General features: G+C 45.7%; 1 protein-coding gene across 1 annotated transcript in view; it reads left to right on the forward strand.

The window, feature by feature from the left end:
• Positions 1–705: 705 nt before the first annotated feature.
• Positions 706–13,784, forward strand: part of ERF (ETS2 repressor factor) — a 120,470-nt gene continuing 107,391 nt past the window's right edge. Inside the window, exon 1 of the mRNA XM_029577175.1 lies at positions 706–805. The gene's annotated coding sequence lies outside the window, so the exon portion shown is untranslated. The remainder of the gene's footprint in view (positions 806–13,784) is intronic.

Consider the following 13,784-nt stretch of genomic DNA (forward strand, 5'->3'; position numbering starts at 1 on the left):
AGATAGATAAGGAGATGACTGACGATTGGCCAGACAAGTTGGATTTTGAAGAGACCATGGTTGAAGTTTCAGCTGCAGTCACATTTCAGCAAGTTTAGAAGGGTCTGTTAAAATCAGACGCGTGTGGATGGATGCCCTTTTGGCATCACCGTGCCAGGGCTGAGTGCCAGCCGAGGAGGGTGGGGTGGGAACAGACATCAGGACGGGAGGGAGGTACCTGCTACTCCAATGAGACCGTTTACAGCATCTGCTTCTAATTTCTGACTCAGGAACAAACTTTTCCTTCTGCTTCTATTTTCTGCAGCCCTCACCACTGCCCTGCCCCCCCCCCCCCCTTCCCCTGGCTTGTCTGGGTTAGAGCCTCGCCTCTTCTCTCCCTCCCTTTTTTTCCTTCTGTACATCTCCTCACGGATGTGGAAGTGTCAGCAGGCTCACATTTTCTTCTAAATTTATTTCCTCAGTTCTCTCACTCATATTTTTTTTTCCCTCTGTCTCTTTATTTACCACACCCAGCTCTGCAACTAAACAACCCCCCACAGCCGGGGCTGGCCAGCAATCCCTCCTCAAGAGCAAGCTATTAATATCCCAGCCAAAACCTCCCTTGGCTGAGACCTGGCAGCATTCCTCACTTCCTCTGCTGGCTTTCCTTTTATTCTGTTCTTGTTTTAGGGCCTTTTTTTTTTCTTTTAAGAAGTTCTGGCTAAGCGATTTTGAAGCTGTCTGCCCTGTCCTGGGCTGACTCCCTCTCTCGCCCCCTTCTGTCTGCGTGCTGGGCCTGGGACTGCTTCTTCCTCCCTCTCTCTGTGTAAGTGATTCTTGCTGTGGGGAGGACCCTGGGGCTGGCAGTGCCCAGTTCCTGCTGGGCACCAGGGGAGGGAGAGGAGAGCTTGGCGTTGGCATCGGAATGACACGGATTTCTGTGCAAACAGGGTGTATATTAAGCCTTAGTAGTAACATTAACAAGAGTAGGCTGCCCTCTCTGTCCCTGCAGCGCCCTGCGCTTTCAGATCGAAAGCTCAGGCTTGGGCATTCCAGGCGGCTTCTCAAATTCAGCTTTTTGAAGGATGTGGCAGTTGATGTTTGAAATAATTCTGCGAGTAGTGGAGCAAGCAGCAGGACTGCTGTGCTAGTCCACTTGGATATGGAGGTGTAAAGGTCAACAAACAAGTGCTGGGGATGCCTGCTTTCTGGGCTACTTTAATCGGTTTTGTGGCCAACGTTTTGGAAGCAGAAACTGTCTGGGTGAGGAGGAGATGTCTGTGAAGTGGCTGAGGGCCAGAGAATATCTCAGAGCTAGCAGAATTTGCTCCTGTAGGCCACTGAAATCTTTGTAGGCTCTGATATCTTTTAGGAAAATGTCCCAAAATACTAGCAGCGACCCGCCTTTTGGAGTCATTTCTTTATATTGCTAGGTGCGGTTTCTCACGCTCCTTCTTTGCTGTGGTTTGTTATAGCTTTTATTGAACCAACATAAAAGATGCTGTAGTTTCCACTGCACAAAGGTCTGCTCTTCAAGTTTTGGGATAGAACAGTGGATTTGCGTGTCTATGTAAAACAGTGAATATAGATGTAAAAGTGTATATTTGTGTGGCGTATGTGGAAGTAAAACCTAGTTTTTGTGTGTGATAAAGCACCTCTGGGTACATTTACAGTTCAGAGTACCGTCCCCTGCCATGTTTCTTTAAAAGGTGGAAGGGGGGTGTTTTCCATCATTGTTTGCTTGTTCAGAAAAGCTGCTCTGTGTGGCTTGGTGTTAACGTCTGGAGGCAGAATGTGCATATTCCGGGCATCAAACCATTCCACTCGGGTGCAGCTGTATCTGAAGTTGTCCAGTTCAGGCCAATAAAAGTTCAGTGAGAACATTTAAGTACCAGGCACATTATAAAGATCGTTTGCAAAGTGGGGCGGATCAAGCTAATCTGCCCAAATCAGTTGCAAGCAATAACAGCCATAAATACTATGAAGTAGGTAAGAAACAACATCAATTCTGAGTGCTTAATAATTCATTTGATATGCTTATTTTATGTATTCATCTAAAAGATCTTATATACCAGCTTCTGATCACAAGATCATCAAGGTGCTTTACACCAGTGGTCCCTAACCCTGTCCTGTGGGCCCACCTACCAGTCGGGTTTTCAGGATATCCACAATGAATATGCATGAGAGAAAATTTGCATATTCATTGTGGATATCCTGAAAACCCGACTGGCTGGTGGGCCCCCAGGACAGGGTTGAGGTCCACTGCTTTACACCATCAACATAGACAATTCCTGGCTCAACCAATAAAAACTGAAACACTCAAGCAGGAGCATCTTCTCATCATCATTTTTTTCTGGACTGTGAAACCGAAAATATAACTCCTCCCAGATATTAGTTGTATGTGCTCATTCTGCTTGATTCTGGCTTTGGAGCCAGTAAGTGCACCATCTCAATTATTTTAGTTTAGCCCTTATTCTGAACTTATACACTGGGTTGGTTTTGTTTGTTTTGTGTGGATCAGTTCAGGTTCAACAGAAACCTTCAAACAATAGTTCAGCCTCTGATCCAGTTGAAGGAAAAGTAAAGGTTATTTTGGTTCAGATCCGATTTGACTCCTTGGCCTAATGCACGGCATTGCATGGCCCAGCAGAAACAAAGCCCTCTGCAGCCAACCAGACTCTGCTCTGCCCTTCTCAGATCTCATCTCTCTGCCCGCTTAGGTGGAACAGTCCATGTGCATTTTGCAGGAAAAAGGGTAAAAAAAATCACCTGGAACATAAATAAAAAAAAATAATTCTCAAACTGAGTAGATGACCATCAGAAGAATTGTGCACGTTGGATGAAACCATAAAAACACAAATGGCTTTACTTTTCAGCTTCTTTTTGGCTTCATTCTAGGTGTAGATCTGAATCACAGTAACATTGTAATAACGGCAGAAAAATATCAAATGGTCTATCCAGTCTGCCCAGCAAGTTTCTTATGGTAGAAACTGCCACTCCGTGCAGGTTACCCCCAAGCCTTATGTTACGGGTAGTAATATTAACATTCAAAATCCAGCAACTGTCAAACCCATAACAAAATTCCTGCTAGCACATTCAGACCCTGCTGCTTGAATGTGCTTTGCTTTTGGACTTGGCCATGGTCTCTTCTTGGCCTTTTGGCTCAGATTGTGTATAAAATGGGGCTCCCTGCCACCTATTTGGACTCTGGCCAAAGCTGGAGGATTAAACCTTACATTTAAAAAAAAATCACTTTGGAGGATGAGCGCAGTTTTAATAGTTTCTTTCATTCTGTGCTAAAAAGATGGACCCATTACTTTTACATTTTTTTACCAGAATGAAGGAATTTTGACAGTCCAAATGTGCTGATTGGATGACTCAGTCATCAATCAGAGAATAGCAGCTTTTGACCAATGAAAGCCTCTCCCTCCCAGCAGATTGCAGCTAATAGTAGCCTACAGAAGGTGTAGCCTTGAAAAGTCTAATGTAGGGCACTGGCCACAGACGTCCCCACAGAGCAGATAATTCTACATTATTTATAAAGGTTCCTATTTATAAGATCCACAGACTGCATATGGCACCAGCCGAGCTTGGCTCCTCTAGGCTTTGCCAACAGGGGATGGTCATAGCAAGGACACAAAGGACAGTGAGGAATAGGATGAGACCCCAGATCTGAGAGAGCAGAGAAACAAAATGAGTCATGATTTTCTTTAAAACAAAAGATACTGGGTTGGGGGCCAGTGGCGGCCTCCACCTTCCAGTCTAGCTGCAGAGGGGGAAAAGGAAGCAATCAGCTGCAGTTCCAAAAGGTTATAAGAATTGCCATACTGGGTCAGACTAAGGGTCCATCAAGCCCAGTTAGCAACCTGGTGTGTCCTGGCAGAAAATCAGCACTGGTTCCTGGTACCAACAAGGGATGCTCTCACTAGGCCAGAGATGTGGAGCTGACAGCCCAACAGGAGAGGTGCCTCCAGGGCTGGTGCAAGGGTCTGTAGCACCCTGGGCAGACCAATGGAACACTGTCCCTCACCCTGAATTTAATGTGTCCCTCTGGCAGTGACTGATTTATAGATTTATGGTCTCCCTCTTACAGTACTCTCTCCTTCCTTCTCCTGTCACCCTTCTTTTTAAAAATGGCACCCTCGCAAACCCCACCGGCACCCAGTCCACTGACGCCGCCCTAGGCAACTGTCTAGTCCCGCCTAATGAGACATGTGAGAGAGCAGAGAATAGAACTGTTTTCTGGGGACCAGCAGGACTCAAGCGCTGAAGACGGTCAGAAAACTTGCTGGACTGAATCTGAGGCATTGCAGCCTAGAATTCTTCATATCTTGCTGGGATGAGCCTGAGGCACTGCTGCCTGGGTTTGCCTGTATCTTGCTGGGGTGAGCCTGAGGTGCACCAGCTTGCTGGACTGAATCAGGTGTTCTGCGGGCTCAGCGTCAGTTAGCTAAATGTTTCTTTGTAGCTGTTTAGTTTTAGTAAGTTCACCTTTTCTTAACTGAGTATCTTATCTGCTGTCTACTGCCTCCCCAGCCCCTCACCCATGCCTCCAGGGGCTGTGATTCCTCAGTTTCACAATGTCACCCACCACCTTCCAAGTCAGTCAGCACATCTGGGAGCACACAGTCTCAGCAGATGTGGTGGGAATACATCATAACCGCCTGCCCACTTCTGGGAGCTGGGGTGGGGAGTAGCTGATGGCTTGCTAAGGTGCTGAGAGGACGGGGCTGCAATCACATTCTTTGCCCGACAGGTGCAGTGGTGGCCAGGACAGGGGAGTGAGGCAGCAGGTCTGAGAGCTGTAAAAGGATCCTTAAAGATACAAGGTGAAAGCTTTTCTGTATCTTGTTAGTGATGCCAAGTGAGGACCTGAACAAGAATCTGTATCCTATCTGAGACCTCTGCTGTCTCTGTTCACAGCACCACATGCATCCTGACTCTTCTGACATTCATGCTGCACTTATATGGAGGTCTCTCCTACATAACAGCCTATACATTTATTTGCAGGCTGCACTTCCTTCTGCAGGACTAATATAATAAGAACATAAGAAAATGCCATACTGGGTCAGACCAAGGGTCCATCAAGCCCAGCATCCTGTTTCCAACAGTGGCCAATCCAGGACATAAGAACCTGGCAAGTACCCAAAAACTAAGTCTATTCCATGTTACCAATGCTAATGGCAGTGGCTATTCTCTAAGTGAACTTAATAGCAGGTAATGGACTTCTCTTCCAAGAACTTATCCAATCCTTTTTTAAACACAGCTATACTAACTGCACTAACCACATCCTCTGGCAACAAATTCCAGAGTTTAATTGTGCGTTGAGTAAAAAAGAACTTTCTCCAATTAGTTTTAAATGTGCCCCTTGCTAATTTCATGGAGTGCCCCCTAGTCTTTCTACTATCCAAAAGAGTAAATAACCGATTCACATCTACCCGTTCTAGACCTCTCATAATTTTAAACATCTCTATCATATCCCCCCTCAGCCATCTCTTCTCCAAGCTGAAAAGTCCTAACCTCTTTAGTCTTTCCTCATAGGGGAGCTGTTCCATTCCCCTTATCATTTTTATCATTTTGGTAGCCCTTCTCTGTACCTTCTCCATCGCAATTATATCTTTTTTGAGATGCGGCGACCAGAATTGTACACAGTATTCAAGGTGCGGTCTCACCATGGAGCAATACAGAGGCATTATGACATTTTCCGTTTTATTCACCATTCCCTTTCTAATAATTCCCAACATTCTGTTTGCTTTTTTGACTGTCGCAGCACACTGAACCGATGATTTCAATGTGTTATCCACTATGACGCCTAGATCTCTTTCTTGGGTTGTAGCACCTAATATGGAACCCAACATTGTGTAATTATAGCATGGGTAATTTTTCCCTATATGCATCACCTTGCACTTATCCACATTAAATTTCATCTGCCATTTGGATGCCCAATTTTCCAGTCTCACAAGGTCTTCCTGCAATTTATCACAATCTGCTTGTGATTTAACTACTCTGAACAATTTTGTGTCATCTGCAAATTTGATTATCTCACTCGTCGCATTTCTTTCCAGATCATTTATAAATATATTGAAAAGTAAGGGTCCCAATACAGATCCCTGAGGCACTCCACTGTCCACTCCCTTCCACTGAGAAAATTGTCCATTTAATCCTACTCTCTGTTTCCTGTTTTTTTAGCCAGTTTGCAATCCACGAAAGGACATCGCCACCTATCCCATGACTTTTTACTTTTCCTAGAAGCCTCTCATGAGGAACTTTGTCAAACGCCTTCTGAAAATCCAAGTATACTACATCTACCGGTTCACCTTTATTCACATGTTTCTTAACTCCTTCAAAAAAGTGAAGCAGATTTGTGAGGCAAGACTTGCCCTGGGTAAAGCCATGCTGACTTTGTTCCATTAAACTATGTCTTTCTATATGTTCTGTGATTTTGATGTTTAGAACAATTTCCACTATTTTTCCTGGCACTGAAGTCAGGCTAACCAGTCTGTAGTTTCCCGGATCGCCCCTGGAGCCCTTTTTAAATATTGGGGTTACATTTGCTATCCTCCAGTCTTCAGGGACAATGGATGATTTTAATGATAGGTTACAAATTTTTACTAATAGATCTGAAATTTCATTTTTTAGTTCCTTCAGAACTCTGGGGTGTATACCATCCGGTCCAGGTGATTTACTACTCTTCAGTTTATCAATCAGGCCTACCACATCTTCTAGGTTCACTGTGATTTGATTCAGTCCATCTGAATCATTACCCATGAAAACCTTCTCCACTACGGGTACCTCCCCAACATCCTCTTCAGTAAACACTGAAGCAAAGAAATCATTTAATCTTTCTGCGATGGCCTTATCTTCTCTAAGCGCCCCTTTAACCCCTCGATCATCTAACGGTCCAACTGACTCCCTCACAGGCTTTCTGCTTCGGATATATTTTAAAAAGTTTTTACTGTGAGTTTTTGCCTCTACAGCCAACTTCTTTTCAAATTCTCTCTTAGCCTGTCTTATCAATGTCTTACATTTAACTTGCCAACGTTTATGCTTTATCCTATTTTCTTCTGTTGGATCCTTCTTCCAATTTTTGAATGAAGATCTTTTGGCTAAAATAGCTTCTTTCACCTCCCCTTTTAACCATGCCTGTAATCGTTTTGCCTTCTTTCCAACTTTCTTAATGTGTGGAATACATCTAGACTGTGCTTCTAGAATGGTATTTTTTTAACAATGACCACGCCTCTTGGACATTTTTTGCTTTTGTAGTTTTCTCATTTTATCAAAGTTTCCCTTTTGAAAGTTTAGCACGAGAGCCTTGGATTTGCACACTGTTCCTCTTCCAGTCATTAAATCAAATTTGATCATATTATGATCACTATTGCCAAGCGGCCCCACCACCGTTACCTCTCTCACCAAGTCCTGTGCTCCACTGAGAATTAGATCTAAAATTGCTCCCTCTCTCGTCAGTTCCTGAACCAATTGCTCCATAAAGCTATCATTTATCCATCCAGGAACGTTATCTCTCTAGCGTGTACCGATGATACATTTACCCAGTCAATATTGGGGTAATTGAAGTCTCCCATTATTACTGCACTACCAATTTGGTTAGCTTCCCTAATTTCTCTTAGCATTTCACTGTCTGTCTCACCATCTTGACCAGGTGGACAGTAGTATACCCCTATCACTATAGTCTTTCCCGACACACAAGGGATTTCTTCCCATAAAGATTCAATTTTGTATTTAGTCTCATGCAGACATCCCGGACATAAAGCGTCACACCTCCTCCCGGGTGCTGCTCTCTGTCATTGCGATATAATTTGTACCCCGGTATAGTACTGTCCCATTGGTTATCCTCTTTCCACCATGTCTCTGAGATGCCAATTAAGTCTATGTCATCATTCACTGCTGTACATTCTAATTCTCCCATGTTACTTCTTAGACTTCTGGCATTAGCATACAAATATTTCAAAGTTTGTTTTTTGTTTGTATTTTCATTCTGCTTTTTAATTGATAGGGATAAGTTAGAATTTTTTAGCTCAGGTGAGTTTTTAGTTACAGGCACTTGGACTATTTTTCTAATTATTGGAACCTCACTGTCGGGATGCCCTAATTCTAATGCATCATTAGTATCCTTTGAAGATACCTCTCTCCGAACCATGTGCTGCTGAGCGACTGTCGGCTTTCCCTTTTGTTCTAGTTTAAAAGCTGCTCTATCTCCTTTTTAAAGGTTAGCGCCAGCAGTCTGCTTCCACCCTGGTTAAGGTGGAGCCCATCCCTTCGGAAGAGACTCCCCCTTCCCCAAAAGGTTCCCCAGTTCATAACAAAACTGAATCCCTCTTCCTTGCACCATCGTCTCATCCACGCATTGAGACTCCGGAGCTCTGTCTGCCTCTGGTGACCTGCGCATGGAACAGGGAGCATTTCAGAGAATGCTACCCTGGAGATTCTGGATTTAAGCTTTCTACCTAAGAGCCTAAATTTGGCTTCCAGAACCTCCCTCCCACATTTTCCTATGTCGTTGGTGCCCACATGTACCACGACAGCCGGCTCCTCCCCAGCACTGTCTAAAATCCTATCTAGCTGACGCGTGAGGTCCGCCACCTTCGCACCAGGTAGGCATGTTACCAGGCGATCCTCACGCCCACCAGCCACCCAGCTATCTACATTCCTAATAATCGAATCACCAACTATGACGGCCGACCTAACCCTTCCCTCCTGGGCAGTAGGCCTTGGGGAGATATCCTCAGTGCGAAAGGACAATGCATCACCTGGAGAGGAGGTCCTTGCTACAGGATCCTTTCCTGCTGCACCTGGTTGGCGCTCTCCCATCATGAGACCTTCTTCCTCCAAGGCAGCACAGGGCTGCCAGTCTGAAGTTGGGACTTGACTACTATGTCCCTGAAGGTCTCATCTATATACCTCTCTGTCTGCCTCAGCTCCTCCAGGTCTGCCACTCTAGCCTCCAGAGATCGGACTCATTCTCTGAGAGCCAGGAGCTCTTTCATCGCATGCACATGTACAACTTCTCACCGGTGGGTAAAAAATCATACATGTGACACTCTATGCAAAAGACTGGAAAGCCCCCCTCTTGCTGCTGGACTGATGCCTTCATCTCAGTTTTGACCAGTTCCTAGTTAAGTTTTAGGTTGCTATGGGAGTAGGAATGTGTCTAACGTCCTTTAAATGTATTAGTGAATTCACTATGTGTCTGGTAGTGGCCTACCGTGGTCTGATCGAATTCTCAATAAAGTTTTTGTTGATGTTTTTTTTTTGTTTGTTTTTTTTTTTGTGAAAGTGGCACCTGCCTATAAATTAAGGAATTATCAAAGACAATGAGCTTTCCAGAGCACAGGCCCTTCCAGCTAGGACTCTCAGGATTGTTACCCAGCTATAGCTGCTACAAAGGGGGGATCCAGTTATGACCTATATTTTCATAATGCAGAGGGGCTGCTGGGAAAGTTTTGTGGAATAAATGAGGTGTGATCTGAGAAAGCTTGAAGTTTGGTCAAGTTTTTCACAACTAAAATGTAATGCAAAACAAAGTGCAGAATTAAGCACTTGGGGCATGGAAATCAAAAAGACCAGTGCTTGACTGGATGAGGTACTGATGTGCCCCAAACAGGAGCGAGATCTTAGGCTGATCCTATCTAGTGGTCTTTTCAGCAGAAAGGAAGTTCAGGATATGGGGTTCCAAGAGGGCAGACTAAGAAGCTACATAAGGAACAAATTCTTCCCAGAAAGCTTGGTGGAAGAGCAGGTGAGGTGGTGGAGGCAAACATGACATCAGAATTTAAGAAACAAATATGGTAGATAACTGCAGAAAAAGTCCATCCAGTCTGCTCAGTTATTCTGTCCACACTGTTATGGATATAACCCAGCTGCCAGCCACGGCCTGCAAGATTTCCTCTTATCCAGGACTGTTTATTTTTTTGTCTTTTTTTCTTCATACTGCACCATCTTGGGTAGAAGAGCATACAAGATCCCCACTTAGAGCTGGTCCAGTGGCTCAGGTGGTAGGCGCTGTGCATGCCATGCAGAAGGTTTCTGGTTTAAGCCCCAAGTTGGATCCAATGTTGTGAAGGCAGCATTCACAGCCCCTCGGGGTTGTATTGGTCATTGCTGCAGGGCCTATAATTGCAGGGTTCCAGAAGGAGCCTTAGTGCATGGCCTCCAGCCCAGGACCATCATTGCAATGACCAGACTGTACATGTATGTGTGTGTATGCATGAGGGTAGGGGCAGGATATATAAGAGGGGGAGAAAATCCTGGGTTACTGTGAATGAAGGCTCCTGGCATCAGATTCCAGCTCTGGTTCTGATGGAGCTGGAAGTACAAAGGAGGAAGCTGCTAGGCCAATATATATATATATATATATATATAGTTCCCTCTAACCCCCAGCTTTCCCAATATGACCAACAACAAGGCTCTGTAATAATCTAAATGGCTAGCAATCAGGTCCAGATTTAGGACTAAGCAACTGCCTGGGGTGCAAATTGTGAAGGCACCAAAGTGGAGCCTGCTCCTGCTCTCTTTAGGGCCATGTGCCAGCTCAGCTTAAAGGGAGTGTTGCTGCCATGGCACGTGCCAAAATCTTAAATCCGGCCCTGCTAGCAGTAGTTGTGTGGCCATTGCCCAAGCATCCATCCCCTTATGTCCCCTGTACAGCCTACCAGATAGAGCCAGCTCTGTGTGGGCCTGTGTTTCCACTAGGACCTCTCTTTAATGAGAATACTTGCAGCCTGCCAGACAGAGCCAGCTATGCGCGGGTCTGTGTTTCCACTAGGACCTCTCTTTAATGAGAATACTTGCAGCCTGCCAGACAGAGCCAGCTTCCAGTCGGCTCTACATCAGCACCGCAGACAGTCCCGACTGTGTGAGTGATTGCCTGCGTTTCCACTAAGACTTCTAATGTTTCATGTTACCCATTTTGCCATGCATTTTGGCAATCCCAAAACTAGCTGTTGAATCATTCAAGCGGAAGCCTTTAAACCCTTAACCACAGACTGCTATTTCTTCACTCTTTGCAACTGAGGATCCTCTGTGCTTATTCCAGGCCTTCTACAAGTTTGGTACTGAACCTCCACTGCCTGTTCCTGGAGAGTGTTCCACGCATCCATCACCCTTTCTGTAAAAAAAATAATATATATATTTTCTGACATTGTTCTTGACTTTTCCCCTTTGTTCTAGAATGTAACTTTCTATTGAAAAAGCTTTTCTTCTTGTACATTAATATCTCTCTGGCATTTGCATGACTCTGTCTTATCTTCCCTGTCTCTCCTCTCCTCTAAGGTATACATATATAGATCCCTATGTCTTTCCCAATACAGCTTTTGGTAGTCCTTCTCAGAACTGCCTCCAAAATAGCACAGAGGATCACCACAAGTCCTCTGCGATGACACTTATGGGCCTAAATCTGTATGGCCTGGAGGAGAGGCGATAAAGGGAGGATATGGAGAGACAGTTAAATAACTGAAATGTGTTAATAATGCACAGGAACCTTTTTCAATGGAGGGGAAGTTTTTTTAATTGCAAAGAAGTGAATGTATGACTGGGATATATGAAGAGTAAATGGACAGTCTAGATGAGTCTGATGGTCATTATTTGCTATTTGCCCATGAGATTTAACCCTGTGGAACTGAACCAGTTTGGTTATGGATTGTGTTAGTGACAAAGGTAGAGGAGTATTGGAAGGAACAGAGCTAGGAACCATGTACTGTCCTCACTTATAGAGAGATCCCAGGTGTGCTAGCTCTACCCCCACTACACGGAGGGGGAAAGAAGCCCACTTCATCCTCCTACCTGCTTGCATTTTCCAGGCTCCAGGCGAGATTAGATTGTGTTGTATCATCCCCCATACAAAAGTGCCAGGGACAGAGACCCAGAGTCCCAGCACATTACCGTGCAGGAAAGCAGCATCTGGGGATGAGAAAGGCTTGCAATTTATTTCAGGCTGGGGCAGAGAGAGAGAGAGAGAGAGGTAGTGTGTAGATGTGATGAGGGGGGGAGGGGTTCTCTTTCACAATCCCTCTCTGACCCCAGGGCATCTGCCTTATTCTCCTTGCAGTAATTTGCACCTCACTGACAGCATGAAGGCTTGTGCTGCACTGAATCCACAAGCTCAGCCAGGCACTTCTCTACCTCCATGAGGTGTGAGCAGCAGCTGCCTGCGGCACATCACCTGAGGGTGGGGTAAAGCATTTTCCTCATCCTTCCAAAGCTCCAGCCTTCTCTCCAAATAAGTGTGCAGCAACTCTGCCTTATTATTGTATTAAACTTTGCTCTCCTCTCTCTTTCATACCATTTAGTGCCCCTCCCCACACAATGGAATTTAATAATATTTATGTCGATGAAAACTTAAAGAACCTTTTGGATTTCCATTTCAGCAATTCAGACTAGTGCCTTGGTTACTTACAGTGCTGTATGAGAATCCTTCACTTGTTTGCATCGTTCCTTCCCCAAAGAGCTTATGGTTTACTCTAGGTGATAAGCACAGACAGATTACATGAATTGATAGGATCACAATCAGGCCGATACTGTAAGGAGCGCGGGAAAACGGGCGCCGAGTGTTGAGCAGCCGCTCTCACAACCAGGGCCGGTGCAAGGGGATTAGGTGTTCTAGGCACCTTCCCCTTGCGCCCCCCCCCCCCCCCAGTCGCAGCCCCGACTCCTACTTCTCGCGAGCTGCGGCAGCAAAGAAGACTGTAGATTCGAATCCCCACTCCTCTTTGCTGCCGCCGCTCGTACCCTAATGGTCTGCGCCCTAGGACCAGGCCTAGCTCGCCTAGTGCCTCCTGCTCCCAACACACGCCCAGCCACCTCTCCTGGGCACGCGTGACCCTGTATTTAAATTAAGGTCCGCGCTACGGACAATAGCGCATCCCTAGCGCCTCCTTAGCGGCAGAAACCCAGCAGAGGTGGCTGTCAGCGGGTTCAGAAAACAGACTCTCAATTTTACGAGCGTTGGATTTCCAAACCCGCTGACAGCCATGGGTTAGGTAAATGGAAAATGGAAAATGGTAAAACTGAGCATCCGTTTTTCTAACCCAACTGGCCGGCACATTTTATTTTATGTTATTTTATTAATCTTTTTGGTTCCTCTGACTTAATATCGCTAGGAAAGTGAGTTGATGGGGGAAAAGGCTGGTACTGGAGAGGAGGTCTACCAGTTACACCCTTTCTCAGGTAAATGTATATTGGCTGCTTTTCTCTTTCTCGCTAATAATGGCTTAAAGCATGGGAACTGTAAGCATAACGTCCCTTCCCTCCCCAGTGCTCCAATAATAATTTGTTCTGAGCAGCAGGTAACATAACAATGGGAAGGACACTCTCCTGTTGCCCCCTCCTCTTTCCTTTGGATTCCACCCCTCCCCCTCTTTTGGAAGCCCCTCTGCCCCACTGGATGGTGTGAAAAGCCATAAGCCCTCCCCTCTTGGCCTGCATTTCAAGGGGTGGCTCAGTGCCCGCAGCCTGGGACTGAAGAAACTGGAGCCTAAGAGAGTGTACAGGCAGGCTGGGGCCTGAGCCGAGCTGCACAGGGGAGGGCGTGTGTCAGCATGGGGGTGTAACTGGGAGTGTGCAGGCACACTGGCGGCTGGGCTACGATAGATGGGAAGGGGAAATGCGTCTATGTGTATGTGTGTGTAACAGGCTGGAGGCTGGACGGAGACAGGGAAGGAAGCAGTGTGCTGGCAGGCTGGGGGCTGGACTGGGATGGGATGTGTAACTGGGAGCGTGCAGGCACAGTGGGGGCTGGGATGAAACAGAACAATGGTTGTGTATTCCAAATAAGCATTATTCCTACTGTTCAG

Source organism: Rhinatrema bivittatum, chromosome 14 (genome assembly GCF_901001135.1).
Source record: "Rhinatrema bivittatum chromosome 14, aRhiBiv1.1, whole genome shotgun sequence".
Taxonomy (NCBI): domain Eukaryota; kingdom Metazoa; phylum Chordata; class Amphibia; order Gymnophiona; family Rhinatrematidae; genus Rhinatrema; species Rhinatrema bivittatum.